The sequence below is a fragment of the Balaenoptera acutorostrata genome, chromosome 5, assembly GCF_949987535.1.
Source record: "Balaenoptera acutorostrata chromosome 5, mBalAcu1.1, whole genome shotgun sequence".
Classification (NCBI taxonomy): Eukaryota; Metazoa; Chordata; class Mammalia; order Artiodactyla; family Balaenopteridae; genus Balaenoptera; species Balaenoptera acutorostrata.
The window spans coordinates 79,613,128-79,625,491 of NC_080068.1; the positions used below are offsets into that span (position 1 = coordinate 79,613,128).

Sequence of the window (12,364 nt, forward strand, 5' to 3'; positions counted from 1 at the left end):
TAGCTAATAGGGCAGCCTGTTGTGCAAAGGGACAATACTGCTGAGAGGCAAGGGGTTAGGGAGAAGAGGCGTATGACTTGGGGAGTCAGAGGGGTGCTGCAAGAGGTCAGCCAGAGAATGTGACACTTGCATCAAAGAGCTGTGCAATGTGGGATCCCCCCAAGGCCTCTGAATGACCCACAGATGCATCCTGTGAAAGAGCCAACATTTGGACTCCGCCACAATCAGAGGCAGAGGCATGATGGCCTGCCTGCCTTATCCAGTAGTTAATTGAAGGGAGACTTGCTCCTTTTTCTCTAATACTCTCTTCACTTGCAGTGGCCTGGGAACATCCAGAATATAGAGAAGGCAGAGAAGATGGAGGAAGAGTGATGATATTGACCACACTCCTTCCCCGCTTCACTGCAAGAAAGGCCTGAGCCAGGGCCAAGCAGAATTTTGAATTAGGTGTGAGACTGATGTTAAACTGGACTGGCCTGGACATTTCAATGCCTGAAATAGAGGTGCAATTACTAAAATGAGACTTGTCACTAAAATCTATGGGATTCAGGATTCAGGATAGATCCTGAATAGATCCTTATAGAGGGAGAGATTCAACAAAACTTGCTTGTAAAGTTATGGTTAGAGAGAAAAATAAAGCCCTTTCCTTCTGGACTTAGCTCATTCAATAAACTGGTTTCATAATTAATAGTTATGAAGAAATTAGCCTTAATGAAATTGTATTAGAGTCATCTTCTGTCTGCATTAGCCCTTCCTTCTCTTCAGGAAAGTACTTACTTTCTTCCACAGGCCCTCTCCCAAATGGTAAATTTTCTCTAGCCTCTGTTGGACTTGTTTCCTAAACTAAAAAATCCCCAAACCAACAAACAAAACCAAAACAGCAAACAACAACTGGGACTTCCCTGGTGGCGCAGTGGTTAAGAATCCGCCTGCAAATGCAGGGAACACAGGTTTGATTGCTGGTCTGGGAAAATCTCACATTCTGCGGAGCAACTAAGCCCGTGCACCACAACTACTGAGCCTGTGCTCTAGAGCCCGCGAGCCACAACTACTGAGCCTGCATGCCACAGCTACTGAAGCCTGCACATCTAGAGCCCATGCTCCGCAACAAGAGAAGCCACCGCAATGAGAAGCCCGCGCACCACAAGGAAGAGTAGACCCCGCTCGCCACAACTAGAGAAAGCCCATGCGCAGCAACAAAGACCCAACACAGCCAAAAATAAAATAAATAAAAAATAAATAAATTCATTAAAAAAAGCAAACAACAACAAACTATGTCACACATTCTAAATGATCAAATATTTTTAAATGGTTCCAATATGTTTCCCACAAAATACTGTTGACAGTGAAAATATAGAATTTTGGCACTTTCAAATAGAATTAAACAAAACCTGTATTTTTGTCACATATGAAACCATACACATTTCAGACATATGAAAGCTCTATCATAAGAGATCAGTTTGTTTTTTAGGTAAAGATGTTCTATCTCCAGGAATCCTCTGTTTCCTCTTTTGAATTCTTCCAGTTGCAAGTAGCAGATACCAACTTGGGAAAGGGCGTATTTATTTCAAGGATACAGAAGTGTCTCGTGGACCCACACAGCTTCTGTCATATTCTTCCCTCTCTTTTTTTCTCCTGCCACCCCCAGCTGAGTCTGCAGGCCATCAGGGACAGAGTGTGCATGTTCCACTCTGTAACCTGGAGCATAGCATCCGCTGTCCCGACTAAGCCACCCATATCTCTCACCTGTACGACTGCAGTAAACTCACCGGCCTCCCTGCTTTTACTCTTGCCTCATACATTCTCCAAACAGCAATCAGAGTAATTATTTTTAAAGTATAAATTATTTTAAGCCACTCGCCTGCTTTAAACGTTCTAATGACCTCCCCTTGCAGCTAGAACAAAAGTCAAGCTCCTTGTCATGACCTGCTGTCATGGTGGTGGGTGAGGACGGGGATTGAGGAGCGGGGAGCAGGGTTACCTGCCTCGTGACCATTATCGAGAAGAGTGGGGCAGGGGTCTGCTAAGGCTGCCCTGACAAAATACCACAGGCTGGGTGGCTTAAACCACAGAAATGTATTTCGCACAGTTCTGAAGTTCTGAAGTCCAAAAAAGGGAGAGATTGGCAGAGAAGATGGGATGGAGGGGTGTGAGAGCATGGCTAAGAGACAGTGACTGGATGACTGGGCTATAAATGGAGGAGAGAGTGAGTCTTAATGAGAACACAGAACACAACACTGGGAAAGGAGGAGGTCACTTTCTGTCTAGATTTCTGGAGATTGGTTTGATCAGAAGAGAATGAGAATAAATTACAGGCAGATAAAGAGACTTAAAGGGATTTCTAAAGCCACAGGGACTTTCTGTTTTTTGTTTGTTTGTTTGGCCACATGGCATGTGGGATCTTAGTTCCCAGACCAGGGATCGAACCCACGCCTCCTGCATTGGAAGTAAGGAATCTCAACAGAGTCAAGTCTAAATACGAAGTAATTTTTGTGAGCAGATTTCAGACATCTTCAGCCCTTTTGAGGTATTAACAGTGCACTCTAGCTTAACATTTGCAATCTCCAATTCCATCTAAAGGTCTTCTTTCCCCATATCATAGGGTGTAGCGTTACATCATAAACACTGGTATCTCAATGCTGCTGACTCTCTCACTGCCGCCCCTTTATGTATATGTACCTGGGAAATGTGAGGATGGGGTGATGGTAGGGATTGCACTATCTGGTTCAACTGCTTTAGGGAGTGCTTGGCCCAAATTGTTGGGAGCTCTCCTTAGAATACGGGGTAAGTAACACTTCCTAGTCCTTGGTTTTGGACCCAAGTCATAGGAAAAGTTCCAGTCAACACCCTATACCATAATCAGTAGAACCAACAGACGAGAAGGGAAACAAAAATTGTCAGTAGGCTATTGAATTATATGGCAGATGAACAACCTAAAAATCTATTCTAAATTTGGATTAAATAATCATTTAAAAAAGACATATCAAAAAAAATAAAAATAAAAAAGACATATTCATAGCAATAGGCAGAGAAAAATGGTCTGGATTTATGTCAGTTGGTTCAGAGAGTTCACTTCATGGAATGTATCCTAAGGAAATAATTGCTTATACACATCCTAAGAAAATGGATGAACATGCTGCTTATTGCAGAGTTGTTTATGATAATAATGTGAAGTTTGGAGACAACTTAAAAAGATTGCTTGAATACATTGTTAATTAAAATATTTTTAAAATACATTGTAAATAAAATGGAATATTATTCAGCCAATAATAACAAAGCTGTAGGTGGATATTTACTGATATAAACAGACATTTATGATGTATTATGGATTAAGAAAAGCAGATTACAAAACAGAATACTTGGTCCAGTGCCATCTGAGGGGGCGGGTGTGTGTGTGTGTGTGTATGTAAACTGTACAAACTTACTGAATAGCAATTTGGCAACAGGCATCAAGAGCCTAAAGCATGTTTATATATATATTAAAAAGTCTTCATGGTTGCTCCAAAAATGATGTTGGTGTATCTCTATATGGTAAGTTATTATTGATTTGAAATTTTGTTTTTATTTATTCATATTTCCTGTTTTCTTCAGTAAACATTTATTACTTGGATAATAAAAAAATCAAATTAACTAAAATATTATGTTTGAGGAGAACATATACACATATATTTATCTGACCTTGTTATGAAGAAGAACTCTCTAAACCTAAAAGCAACATATAGCAGTAGTCTGCTGGAGCTGGTTTGTACACACTTGTGAGAACCAGTGGTTAAATATTCAGAAATTTTGCAGGCAGGTCACTTGGTAGCTAGAAATCAGTTATACTGGAAATACTTACACCATAGATATTGGCAAGTGCTAAAAAATCAGGCTTTTTATTTTTGTTTTGTAACCTGGTTCACCAGCACACAACTAACTGACAGTAGTAGCAAAGAGAAAGTCAACTTACCTGTTTATATAAAAAGTTACGTATTTATTGGGTCAAAAGATCATGAGATAAAAAGATAAACAATGAGGGAAGATGTTTGCAAAAAGTTTGGTGGAGGGTTAGTGTCAGTAACATAAAAGAGAATATATAATTAAATAGTAAAATCATAACCCTGATATAGGCAATGACGTGAACAAGTAATTCACAAAAGTGATAGAAATTATCAATAAACATGAAAAACCATCCAAGACATTTATTTACTCCTTCCAGGAATTTATCCTAAGCCAACAGTAAAAAACTTGGACCAAGATTGTGTACAGAGTTGCTGGTTAACATTTTGTGAAGCTAAAAGAGGGACCCTCCCCTCAGGTCAGTAGCTGGAGACAGGCTGGCCTTAGCCTAAGATTTACTCAGGTGGCAACTTAAAAAGAAATTGCTGGAAAATTTTAAGTCGTTAAGGGAGAATTAATTAAATGCTAAATGTCCTAGTGATGTCACTTTTCATTCCCAGCCAGCTTCATGGGGCACAGTTTGAACTCTAGGGTCAGGCGGGAGAGAGGAATTGTGCTTTCTGTCAGGAAAATAGGGAGGGAAGGAAGGAATGGAACACAGTTGTGAGTACAGCTGACCCTTGAACAAGATGAGTTTGAACTGCACTGGTCCACTTACACACAGATATTTTTTCAATAAATATGTACTACAGTACTACACTATTTGCGGTTGGTTGAATCCAAGGATGCGGAACCGCAGCTACAAAGGGCCAACTGTAAAGTTATAATTATATTAGGCACCCTTAACACCTGCTTTGTTCAAGGGTCAGCTGTACTAACTCCGCTGGGAGAGGCATCTCCCAAACTAAGACACTGTGGTCAGAGCATTTGTTTTCTTCCTTGTTGATTAAGAAACAATACTCTGCCTCTTCCGGAAAAATAACACTTACAAACTAGAAACAGATGGGAACTTCCACAACCTGATAAAAAGCATAGATGGAAAACTCACAGCTAACATCATACTTACTGGTTCTCAAAGCTCTTCCCTAACATTTGGAGCCAGATGAGGATGTCTGCTCACACCACTTCCGTTCCACATTGTACTGGGAGTGCCAGCCAGGGCAGTTAGGCAAGAACATGTTATAAAAGGTATCCATCTTGGAAAGGAAGAAGATGACATTTTGCAGATGACATGATTTTAATTGCAGAAAATACTTAGGAATCCACTAAAAAACCATTAGAACTAATAAACAAGTTCAGCAAATTTGCAAAGAAGATATACAAATGGCTAATCTACACATGAAAAGATGCTCAACATCATTAGGTATCAAGGAAATGCAAATTAAAACCATAATGAGGTACTGCTTCATTCCCAGTAAGAAGGCTATAAGAAAAGTCAGATGATAACAAGTGTTAGCAAGGATGTGGAGAAACTGGAGCCCTTATACACTGTTGGTGGAAAGGTAAAATGGTGCAGCTAGCCTGGAACTCCTCAAAAGACTAAACACAGTTACCATACGACGCAGCAAGTCCATGCCTAAGTATCTAAGTATATACCCAAGAGAGAGTATGTCTACCAAAAACTTGTACATGAATGTTTATATATTCATAAGAGCCATAAGTGTAAACAACCCAAATATCCATCAGCTGATGAATGGATAAATAAAATGTGGTATATCCATACAATGGAAAGTTATTTAGCAACAAAAAAATGAAATCCTGATACATGGTTCAATATGGATGGATCTTGAAAACACTAGTCTAAGTGAAAAAAAAAAAAACCACACAAAGAACCACTTATAATATGATTCCATTTATATGAAGTATCCAGAATAGGCAAATCTATAGAGATTAGTACAATCTACAGTGGTTGTCTAGGTCTGAGGCAAATGGAGCATTGGAGGGTGACAGCTAAGGGGTGTGGTTCTTTTCAGGGTGATGAAAATGTTCTAAATTGCTTGTGGTAATGGTTGCACAGTTCTGTGAATTTATCTGAAGTCACTGAATTGTACACTTTAAATGGGTGAAATTTTTTGTGGTATATGAATTATATCTCAGTAAAACTTTTCTTTAAAAAAAACAAACAACAAGTACAGGTCACATCTAATTGGCAGAATATTTACATTGCCCTGGATCCAAAAAGAAACACCTGGGTATGGAATCAAGAGTGGGCAGAAACTGCTATTGAGAGAAGTAAAGAGGTGCCTAGAGTCTAAGATATGGAACCTCTCTTTTGAGTTAGCTCTTCGAGCTGTTATTGACTGGACTTAGGCTTGTACTTATTTGCATGGCTGTGATAACTCCATCTAGACTTGGGCCATCCAATATGGTAGAGCCACTAGCCACGTGTGCCCATTGAACACCTGAAATGTGGGGAGCCCAGATGAGATGGGCTATGAATGTAGAACACAAACTGGATTTTGAAGACTTAGAATGAAGAATATTATATATGATATCTTATTAATAATGTTTTATATTGATGGCACGTTAAAATGATATTTTGGATATATTGGGTTAAATAAAATATTTTAAAAAGTTAAAAGAAAGCATGTTCTTTGAGAATTAAAGTTTTTCCTTAGGAGAGGTGGATATATCAATGCCTGGGTGTACATGATTACAAGTATGTTTGTCCCCTGGTTACCTATTACACGGGTCCCCAACTCCCGGGCTGTGGACTGCTACCGGTCCGCAGCCTCTTAGGGACCGGGCCGCATAGCAGGAGGTGCGTGGCGGGCAAGCGAGTGAAGCTTCGTCTGCCGCCCCCCACCACTCCCCATCGCTCCCCACTGCTCCCCACCGCTGGCATTACCGCCTGAACCATCCCCCACCCACCCACTTCTGTGGAAAACTTGTCTTCCACGAAACCAGTCCCTGGTGCCAAAACGGTTGGAGACCGCTGACCTATTGGATAACAGGGAGAAAAAAAAAAGAGGCGGGTGGGCAACTCAGAGTGGGGATGAGCTTGAAGGGAAACACAGGACTTTTTGAGTGCTAAAGTGCTTTCTTTCTGCCCTGCTGACTTCCCTGTCCTGGGCATTCGTTTCTAGATTTGGTTCACAAAGTCAAATGCCTTTTGGGAGCCAGGAACTGAATTGTTAATCAAAGAGCACCCTTATCTCCAGTTATGGACCTGGGGGAAGTAATGATAAGTGAGAGTGGAGGGGGGAGGACGTTCATTCTTTCAGTCACAGAAATATATTTATAGACATGCCTCCCCCTTAAACAAATTGTGAGGGGATAGGAGGAAACAGAGACAGAATAGTACAAGTCAAAAAGCATCTCAGGGTAGGGAAGCTGACTTTGCTTGCTGTGGGAGAAAAGCTGATTCCAGCAAGAACTGCATCCAGCTTGTACAGGACATCATGCAGCACCAGGCTGAGCACAAGTTCAGAGGAAGACAGCTAGCTAGCATTTCTTAGCTTTATTTGCCCATTTGTTATTTTGTTACTGTTGTTGTTTTAAAAGACCAGAGTGGAATTATCAGGTTGGATTCCTTGAGCATGCCGACAACAGCAACGAACCCACAGGAAATGTCTTAGACCTTATCGGAGAAAAGAGATTGTTAGCTAGCGTGTTTTTCACATGGAGATTTCAAAAATCACTTTTTGAAGAAAGTTTGAAATATCCATGGAAAAAAATGTGAGCACCAGATTTTCTCTGAAAACCAGTTTGTCAGAAGACAAGATTAGCATCCATTTGGTAAAAGCCCATGAGTGATCTTCTCTATGAATGAGTTTTAGCAAAACTTTGATCTTGACCCCTCCCTCTTCCCACTTTCAGCCACCTTTAATAGTGGCCTGATCAAAAGCCAATTAGATGGACTTCCCTGGTGGCGCAGTGGTTAAGAATCTGTCTGCCAATGCAGGGGACACAGGTTCGAGCCCTGGTCCGGGAAGATCCCACATGCCACGGAGCAACTAAGCCCGTGCGCCACAACTACTGAGCCTGTGCTCTAGAGCCCGTAAGCCACAACTACGGAGCCCACGTGCCACAACTACTGAAGCCCGCGCGCCTAGAGCCCGTGCTGCTCAATGAAAGAAGCCACCGTAATGAGAAGCTCACGCACCGCAACGAAGAGTAGCCCCCGCTCACCACAACCAGAGAAAACCTGCGTGCGGCCACAAAGACCCAGCACAGCCAAAAATAAATAAACAAATAAATAAATAAATAAATAAGTTTATATATATATAAAAAAGGCAATAAGATAAGCAAAACACCTGGAATACTTCAGACCAGGACCCCTACCTCCACCAGCACAGCATTTCGAATTCAGCCAATAAATCATCTGTGGATTATTAGCACCACCTCCTTCACTTCCTTAGTGTAGACAATAGTGAACTAACTGTAGTGAAGGAGAGCCACGGAGAGGCAATTCTATCTTAATGCAGGTCTAGCAATTAACCCGCAGACCGTTCTCTACATTGAATAGGAGAAAATAGGTTTACACTGACTGTGTAATGTAATTTCAGTGGGCTTCAGTAGGTGGCGTGAAAGAGCTTCCCCACCCCAACCCCAAACATTAAACGTGGTTACCAGTGAAATAAGTGTTTGAGGAAGTACTTGATTTTCCTACAGACTACCAACAGGACAGAGGAACAGGGCGTCTTGGTAAGCGACATCTTTTTAAATTCTATAAAATAAAATTATGGTATAATGAGTCGTTAGACACAAAAATCTCAAACATCTCTATGATTAAGTCCTGGGTGTTTTTGTAAGTGGTTTATTTCTGATATGTACTTATTTATCAGCTCCTTGTCCTAAATCAGAGAAAGGGTTTGTGTGTGTGTGTGTGTGTGTGTGTGTGTGTGTGTGTGTGTGTGTGTGTGTGTTATTTTTTCCTGAATGAACCTCATCTCAGGCGTGATTTGCTTTCAGGAGATATGTTTCAGCTGGGAGATGAATATTGGGGTCACAAACGTCTCCTCATGGGTTTCTTCTAGAGCTGCGAGGTGTTGATTTCAGGTGACCCTGCTCTTCATCCTGTCCTCTCCGTTTATCTCTTCGCAGTGATGTTGCTGAGGACAATGGGTTATAGGTAAATTACTCCTGGAGGCCGTGCTGCCGAATGACTCCTCTGTTTTTTATGGGCAGGTTCATTTGAGTTTTTTCTCTGGGCTGTTTCCACAAGCTATTTATTTTATTTTATTTTTTCTGTTTTCTCAGACCACTGAAACTATCCTGGGGTGCTACTAGTCAGGGGGAATTGCAGGATTTGAAAATGTTTCCCAGGCTACCCCCAATTGGATCCAAAGAGTTGTGAGTGCATCTTTACAACAGAAAGTGAAAGTTCACAAAACCACATAGGAAACAAAGCAGAAAATCTCTTGACCTGGTTCTGATCCTTTCAGCCTGTGGTTAATAGCTAGTTGCCCTAGTGCAAAGAAAACTCTTAATAAATATTTGTGGGATTGAACTTAATGGGCCAGATTGTATGAGTATTAGCTATTAAGATAAGTCAAAGTCCTGACAGGATGCCCCCAAAGTCTTCAAACAAAGGCGATTCACATGTATTGATGCATTGGATCATAAAAGGTGAAGCTAAACCTATCATAATCATGAAAATAGACATAAACACACCTGGAGATATTTTTATACTTTCTGATTAAAGCACCCTATTACTAATCAACTTTGCAAATAATAACTTTATTTGGCAATAAAATAGTTTTGAGTTTCTACTACAGATGAGATTCAGTGCTGGTCATTAGGACTTTGACAAAAAATATTGATTTTTCACTGATCTAGCAAGTTTAATATATACAATTTGTAGCTCCTGTAAGTGCCTAAAAGTCAGTTCCTCTTGTATGCAACACTTTGACTTCTTAATTATAGAATTTTCTTTTTTTTTTAGGCAAGAAGTGGATTTATTTAGAGAGAAACATACTCCACAGACAGAGTGTGGGCCATCTCAGAAGGTGAAAAAGACACCAGGGTATGGGGTTGTCAGTTTTTATAGGGGTGGGTAATTTCATAGGCTAATGAGTGGGAGGAGTATTCCAGCTATTTTGGGAAGGGGCGGGGATTTCCAGGAATTGGGCCACCACCAGTTTTTGATCCTTGTGGTCCGTCTTGGAACTGTCTTGGTGCCTGTGGGTGTGTCATTTAGCTTGCTGATGTGTTACAGTGAGCATATACTGAGGCTCAAGGTCTAGTGGAAGTTGACTTGTCCGCCATCTTGGACCCATTTTGTTCTAATCAGTTTATGTCATGTCCTTGGGCTATGTCATTCTTTCAAAGGTTTGTGCCCTGCCCCCTTCGCTCCTGTTTCATACCCCCCTCAGAGATTTTACTCCCATATTCTTATGGGAAGCAGAAGGGCAATGTTCCGTCTTCTGTAAGTGCTTCAAGGCTGAGTAGGGGCGTTGACCTTGCCTGTCAGAGTAAAAGTCTCTGGATGCCTGATCTAGGGGCCCCAGGGGCAGGACAGCTCCTTGTTTTAAGTCAGTATGGGCTGGAATCCTCACATAGCCATCATCTTGGTGTGGAACCCTTGTAACTGCTTCCGTAGCCTTTCTGTGAATCTCCTTGATGATGAAGCACTTTTTGTAACAGCATCAGAGTACAAAAATACCTATAAATGACAAAAGACTTAAAAGGCATGGTTAAACATCTGATTACAGTGTAATCGATAAAGAAACTTGATTACAATAACCAGAATTACGAATGATTACATTTAACTTAACATACCAAATAATCCTAGTTAAATATTTCTCTTTAGGATACCTCAGGGGCCCTCTAAAGTTAGCTGGAAATCAAAAGAAACTTAATTAAAATTTGACATTTGGGAAGTTTGTCAAAAAGTTTTAAAACACGTGGTAAAATAAGATCATAGGTCACTGTGAGACAATACGTATTCCTTAACTAAAGTTACAAAAGATCTCAAAAACAAATACAGATCACTTAAAGGCAAAGACACTCATACTATCTATTATTAAAATCAGCATTTCAAGAGAACTCTGGAGGGAGAAACCAAATCCAGACTTGTCCCAGCCCACTCCCAACAAAATCCATTTACCCAACTAAATGTAATCCAATTCTAGAAAATCCTGATCATGTATAACTCTTTTCAGTATTTTTCATTCTTCACGCCATTTTCACTAAAAACACTTTTCTTAAAAGTTTTTTTCACGTTGAGTTACTTGTCTTGTTGACAAATTTGTAACAGATAGAATAAGATCTTATTTGACCTCTAATAAACCTAGGTACAGGACTTCCCTGGTGCAGTGGTTAAGAATCCGCCTGCCAATGCAGGGGACATGGGTTCGAGCCCTGGTCCGGGAAAACTCCACATGCCACGGAGCAACTAAGCCCGTGCACCACAACTACTGAGCCTGCGCTCTAGAGCCCACGAGCCACAACTACTGAGCCCGCATGCCACAACTACTGAAGCCTGTGCACCTAAAGCCCGTGCTCCGGAACAAGAGAAGCCACCGCAATGAGAAGCCCACACACCGCAAGGAAGAGTAGCCTCCGCTCACTGCAACTAGAGAAAGCCGGTGTGCAGCAACTAAGACCCAATGCAGCCATAAATAAATAAATAAATAAATAAATAAATAAATGTATGGGAAAAAAAGCTTTAAAAAAAAACACCTAGTTACAACAGAAGTATTATACTTAACATTGATGACTCTTACATGTCAATATTAATCAAACCAACAAGCTTAAGCCACCTTCAATACCAGATATCAGTTTAGTAGTGAACATTATCCAGATAACATGAACCTGAAATTCATTCTGACCAGATTATTTTCTATTTCTGAGTATTTATATAAGCACTTAATTTTTTTTAAGCCTATTAAGTAGAGCTCTTTTACAAATTCATTTTCCGCAATATCCTACACCTACAACACACATATAGATACATATGAACACACAAACAAACACAGAGGTCTTATAGTACCCATTTCAAAATTTCAGCCCTCAGTCAGGTATAACATAAAAGCCATCAGTTATAAGGGGCTGGATTCAAACTGGGCTTGTAGCAGATGGAACAACCCCTTTTTACTAGTGTTTACAGAAAAGGCACTTAAGATTTCTATTTATCCTTGACAAGTCAAGTTCTAAATTACTTTACCCTCTTTTTAAAATTTTCCATTTAAAAAGATGTCAGAGATTAGGGTTCCTGAGAAGACCAGATAGAACATTTGCATCTCAAAGGTACAGGCAAGTTCCTCCTAGGATGACTTTGTTTCCCCTTTGTTTAATACTTTCAAGCCTCTTAAGATAAATAGGGAAGGTTTTGGGAGTGGCAAAAGGATTGGTGGGTTTTGGATTATTTTTGGAACCACACCTCTGGTCCTGTAAAGACTACATTTGTAAAACAAGGACAGTTTTGTTTTCCTTTTCAAATTGGTTGGTTACCTCAATGATAGTGAAGGACTGAGATACCATTCGCCTTTGTTGGAAAGTTTTACTTTTCCTCATCTAGCTTAAGGGAGAAGGCCTCTTC

At 40.5% G+C, this 12,364-nt stretch overlaps 2 protein-coding genes across 15 annotated transcripts in view; both read left to right on the forward strand.

The window, feature by feature from the left end:
- Positions 1-12,364, forward strand: part of TLR1 (toll like receptor 1) — a 46,263-nt gene that overhangs the window by 26,609 nt on the left and 7,290 nt on the right. For 2 of the 14 annotated variants that reach the window (XM_057547108.1, XM_057547110.1), the window contains exons 1-3: positions 8,502-8,526; positions 8,794-8,953; positions 9,767-9,847. The exons of 2 other annotated variants lie outside the window; for them this stretch is intronic. The gene's annotated coding sequence lies outside the window, so the exon portion shown is untranslated. Of the gene's footprint in view, positions 1-8,490; positions 8,527-8,793; positions 8,954-9,081; positions 9,175-9,766; positions 9,848-12,364 lie in introns of those variants that run through there. 10 more of the 14 variants (XM_057547104.1, XM_057547107.1, XM_057547111.1 and 7 more) reach the window with 8 other exon arrangements.
- TLR10 (toll like receptor 10) overlaps positions 1-12,364 on the forward strand; it is a 52,723-nt gene that overhangs the window by 17,208 nt on the left and 23,151 nt on the right. The gene's annotated exons all lie outside the window — the stretch shown is intronic.